Below are 5550 nucleotides of genomic sequence, written 5' to 3'. Positions count from 1 at the left end.
ACGGCATCTGAGCCTCTGATTCCCCAGTGGTATCAGAGAAGAGGGGAAGGGTTAGGTCCCTTTCAGACAGTTCTTCAGTGGAAGAACCTAGAGTCTTCCCCTCCGACTCACCAAATGAGGTCTCCTTTTTAACTTCAGCTCTGCAATCAACCCCCAGGGACTCAAAGTTAAATGCAACATTGCGTCAGAGGCCAACACCGAGAGTCCGAAAAGGAAATATAGATCACCCTACTCACTTTTCACCTAAAGAAATGAAGGAAGAGCTAGTTTCCCAAGAAATAACCTGTGTGTAATTTGTTTTGATAACTTAGAAAAACGAAAATGACATACCTACTTTCCTTTATGCTTTTAATGGTTCTCACCTTCTCAACACTAAATGTGAGAAGTGTGAAATCAAAGACAAGAGCCCAGAGTATTTTATCCTTCTTAGACTCCATAAAATCAGATGTGTTTTTAATACAAGAATGTGGACTACCTTTTTTAAAAAACCATAGACAATGGGAGGAAATGTGGCCCCATTTATCGATATGGAGTGGCTCAAATCAAAATAAAAATGATGGTGTGGCCATTCTAATTAAAAATCTGCATGTTCTGGTGAAAGGTAGCACAGTGGTGAGAGACGGACGGGCACTTTTAGCACACTTGAATTTTATGGGGCAAGACTTTAACCTCTTAAATATTTATGGTTTCAATGGAAAAAATGAAAGGTATGACCTTTTAGAAGATATACAGCTTTACATGCTAGGGCAAGTACCTTTAGTTGTAGGAGGGGATTTTAACTGTATCTTGAGCAGGAAAGATAGAAAAAGAGCAGGGGTAGATTTTAAAGTGGATAAGACTTCGATTTTACTTCAGGGCATATGCAGGGATTTTAAGCTTACTGACTGTTTTAAAACCATGCATCCCAGAGAGGAGGGCTTCACCTGGTTTAGTCATGATGGCACCAGAGCCTCTCGCATTGATTATTTCTTTACTAGAGATTGCCCACCCACTGATGTTAGATTAACCCCTGTTTTCTTTTCAGACCACCTTATGCTCTCCTGCACCCTTTCACCCCCTTCTGGTGTGACGGTAGGAAGTGGTCTGTGGAAACTCAACTGTTCCCTGTTGGAGGATGAAATCATAGTCAGTCAGTACAGGGAATGTTATAAAGAGTGGCAGACCCTTCAAGACCTCTACGAAACACATGCACAATGGTGGGAAATGGTGAAGGAAACGACCCAGACTTTTTTTAAACAGCAAGGTAAACGTAAAAAAAGGAAAGAGAATAGATGTATGATGGGACTACATAAACGCTTACAGCGCTACTTTAAACTAAATCAGTGTGGCATAGACTTTAAAGAAGAAATCAAAGATGTCAAAAAGGAAATGTCAGTTTTAGCAGAAATAAAGAGTAAAGGAATTTTTGTAAGAAGCAGGGAGCAGGAAATTGAGGAAGGTGAAAAAGAAAGAAAGTTATAAATAAAAAGGAGTGTATTCAAAATCTAAAAAGAGAAGATGGGTTTTTAACAAAATCCACACAAGAGATGATTGAAACTGTACATACCTTTTATAGTAACATGTACAAAGAGAAACCAGTGCACTTGGAAACATCGGCAGAAATCTTAAAATTCGTTGACAAAACCGTAAAAGAGAATGCACACTTGACACAGAATTTTACTGCTTTAGAGTTAAAAAAATGCCTAACAGGTTTTAAGAGAAGTCGAGCTCCAGGTTTAGACGGGCTTCCTGCAGAATTCTATCTGACCTATTGGGACCTTTTATCATCAGACATTTTAGATGTTTTTAAAGATTTTGAAAAACTCGACCGACTGCCTGACAGTTTTAGAGTGGGAATAGTGACTCTACTTTATAAAAAAAATGATAAGACTGACCTAAAGAATTGGAGGCCCATCACACTTTTAAACTTTGACTGTAAACATTTTAGCAAGGTTTTAGCGACACGGATGTCCTCTGTTTTAGAGGAGGTAATTCACCCAGACCAAGCTTGTGCCATCTCAGGGAGACAACTCACCGACAGCCTCGTACTGATTCGAGACATCATTGATTACGCTAGAGACAGAAACACCCGGCTTGTCATCTTAAATTTAGACTTTGAAAAAGCATTTGATCGGGTCTCGCATCAATATCTCTTTCAGGTGTTGCAGCCATCGAAAAGGGCCCGATTGTTCCTACTTGGTGAGCTTTGCTTGGTTGAGACGCTTGCCCCCCCCCCCCCCCCCCCCCTGCTCCTCGGCTGACCAAGTAGAAACAATCTATTCGATGGCTGCCTTGTCTTTTACTCTGTGCAAAAGACAAGGCAGCCACAAACACCACGGGAACACCGTATTGAGGCTTTGTTCTGACCACTCATTCGGTGTCGCGTTTCTTTCAAGCAATTCTCCCGGTTAGCCCGCACTCGGCTCGCTCCCAGAGCCGTGTTAAAGTCCACTTCGCATTCACTCTCTTTTCTCAGCAGATTAAAAGAAAGTTTCATCTTGGGCTCCCTGAAACTTCCATCCTGCACCGCTGTTTGCTTTTTCACAAGAGCAGAGGAGAGCGCACCGTTCCCAGCGGCACTGCAGTACCGGGTCGAGGCTTGGAGTGAACGGAGCAAGCTTCTTTTTCAACTCCTATTCTTAAAAATCCATTTAATATGTTGTCCTCGTATAGAGGACATATTAAACTGATAAGAACAGATACTACACTTGATCTTAGCCAAAAGGCCGAGAAGCGATAACTGTCCACTGTTTCAGGTCCGAGGGCCCTTGCTGGCACAATGCGCACTTGTAGCAGTGTTCTTTTTATGGCCATAGGTGGCCAGAGTGTCACGTTGCACCTCCGCCCACCCGCTGCACTGAGCACTCTTCAGCCCTTTTAAATGGTATAACTTTGCACTCCCGCATGCTCCAGCAAGCACCATTCAAGCAACAACTTTGCACTCCAGCTTCGAACATCGGCACAGTCGCAACAAGTAAGGCGACTCTACTCAGAGAAGTCACTCTGCAAAGTAGCAAGATTTCTTTTGCACAGACAGAAAGGGCTTCACCCGCAAAGGTAAAGCCTGCCAATAATAGAAACAACTCATTAGTGCTGCTCTCCACGGAAGTCTTTAGTAAAAGGCGAAAGACTTGTATGTTATGAAGAGAAACCAGAGTACGATTATGCGTCACTGCGGGAGCAGGGCATCAGGCGTGGTGAGCTTTGCTTGGTTGAGACGCTTGCCCCCCCCCCCCCCCCCCCCGCTCCTCGGCTGACCAAGTAGGAACAATCGGGCCCTCTTCGATGGCTGCCTTGTCTTTTACTCTATGCAAAAGACAAGGCAGCAACAAAAACACCACGAGAATCCCGTATTGAGGCTTTGTTCTGACCGCTCATTCAGTGTCGCGTTTCTTTCAAGCAATTCTCCCGGTTAGCCGACACTCGGCTCGCTCCCATAGCCGTGTTAAAGTCTACTTCGCATTCACTCTCTTTTCTCTGCAGACTCTTGGGATTTTATCTATAAAATGAATTCCTTCACTCAAACTATGTTAAAACTGCTTTGTCGTTCATATTTACCATGTCTAGAAAGATTTGAACAAAAAAAACAACGTTGTACTTTGCAGTAAAAGAAAGAGCAAATCTAAAGTTTCAGGAATCCGAGAATAAGCTTACTTTCATGAGTGTTTCACGATTTCGGATTTTGCTATAAAATGAATTCCTTCACTCAAACTAAATTAAAACTGCTAAACCGCTAATCTGTTACATGTAAGGCAGATGTCAAATTCACCGAAATAGGATCTAAGGGTATTCGGCCAATCGAGCTGTAGCAGCTTCGGTAAAAGAGTATAAGTTGAAGAGTTTGTGAATAAAGGTGTGCGCACACATAGTGAGCTGTAGGAAAATAGGCAGGGAGCAATGCCGGCTGGGGTATATGTTCTTGTATGTTGTCTGACTGTTTCATTTGAATGTGTTGTGTAAGTGTCCTGTTGAATGTTTGGGCTTTGACACTTCACTGTGGTTGTTAACTGTGTGGTGTGTCCTGAAATGTTATATGTTTGGGCTGTGTGATATGCTTAATGCTTGTCAGTAGCTACCCACTTATTCATATATAGCAACTGACAACATAAGAAGTCTGGACATACTTTGATAGTAGTTGTAGAAGTATCCTTATTGATAATAGATAAACTAATTCATAGTGATAGAACAGTAGATGAACAGGTGCCTGCACGTCTCACGAAAATAAAATGGGTGTATGATTGCTGACGGCAGAGCAATACTGCCAAACTTATGAGTGCTTGTGGCAAACTTGATTCAGTGTCTTGACGTGTATACGCTGTTTCGCTGACTTGATTGTCACAAGAAACAAAGTGTGTTTGATAAGATCCGACCATTTTATTACGGGAGGATCAGTATGTATGGATTCTGATGTGACTGATAAACCCATTCGTATCTTAAGCATAATCTAATACGTGAGACAACGCCCTGGCACACAATCAAAAAAAAAAAGAGAGAGCGTTTTTGTGTCCCCACAGTCCATAATGTAGAAAAGAGAGAAAAAAGCCTTTCTGATTTGGTGTGTGTGCTCATAGTGCAGAGTGTAGACAAAAGAGAGAAAAGAAAGCCGTTTTGGTGTCACGGGTGTTGTGACTTACACACACACATTTCTGAATTGAGAAAAGAAATTATTTTAGAGGAAGCAGTAGAGTTTAGATCCCACATTTGTTGATAGGCATTCATTTATTTCTTCACTTCTGATGAAGTTTCAACAATAAACAACAAACTTTGTATTATGAGAAAGAACCAGACTCATTCTTCAGGAATCCGAAAATAAGCACGAATTCGGATTCTCCTATAAAACGAATTAATTAACTCAAACCAAGTTAAGACTGCTTTGTCCTTCATATTTATTCATGTCTAATCAAGTTTCAACGATAAACAACGTTGTACTTTGTAGAATGAGAAAGAACTTCTTCAGCAATAAGCATCTCTCGACATATGACGAAATACAGATTTTGCTATAAAATAAATTTCTTCTATCAGTGTGACTTAAAACTGTTTGTCCTCCTTATTTATCCACTTCAAATCAAGTTTCAACAATTAAAAAAAAATTGTAGTTTGAGAAAGAACAACTTAATCTTCAGCAATCAGTATAAAAAGAGGGTAACAAAAGGTGCAAATGCCAACCATACATCACTAAAAGGTGGAGCGGAAGTATTCAGCGTCAAGTAGGTGTGAATGTTCGACCAAAATTTGTAAAAAGTGGGTAAGAAAAGGTTCGAATGCCCGACTAAATATTAACAAAAGCGGGAGGAGAGGTCTTCGGATGAGAGTGGGTGAGAATTTCCTACCATACAAGTATGGTGGAGAGGAAGCTGTGATTGGCCGACAATAGTAAAAAGCAGGTGAGAAAAGGTGCGAATGTCAAAACATACATGATCAAAACAGGGAGCGGAGGTGTTTGGCTGCGACAAGGTGTGAATGTCTACCCATAATTAATGAAAAACGGGCAACAAGTAGGTTCGAATGCCCAACCATACATCATCAAAAGCAGGAGTGGATGTGTTCGGCTTCAAGAAGGTATGAATGTCC

The 5550-nt window shown here is 41.3% G+C and overlaps 2 non-coding genes across 2 annotated transcripts; both read right to left on the bottom strand.

Annotated features, from left to right (window-relative positions):
• Positions 1-2533: 2533 nt before the first annotated feature.
• Positions 2534-2717, bottom strand: LOC140274377 (U2 spliceosomal RNA). The gene has a single exon (XR_011908332.1). It is a non-coding gene; the product is annotated as a U2 spliceosomal RNA (small nuclear RNA).
• A 308-nt stretch (positions 2718-3025) lies between these two features.
• On the bottom strand, positions 3026-3139 carry LOC140274140 (U5 spliceosomal RNA). Its single transcript, XR_011908120.1, has one exon. It is a non-coding gene; the product is annotated as a U5 spliceosomal RNA (small nuclear RNA).
• Positions 3140-5550: the final 2411 nt, after the last annotated feature.

The sequence above is a fragment of the Leuresthes tenuis genome, unplaced genomic scaffold (assembly GCF_036924035.1).
Source record: "Leuresthes tenuis unplaced genomic scaffold, fLeuTen1.0.hap1 SCAF_17, whole genome shotgun sequence".
Taxonomy (NCBI): domain Eukaryota; kingdom Metazoa; phylum Chordata; class Actinopteri; order Atheriniformes; family Atherinopsidae; genus Leuresthes; species Leuresthes tenuis.
Note: the sequence above shows the minus strand (reverse complement) of the source record. Positions and strands in the feature narration are given on the sequence as shown.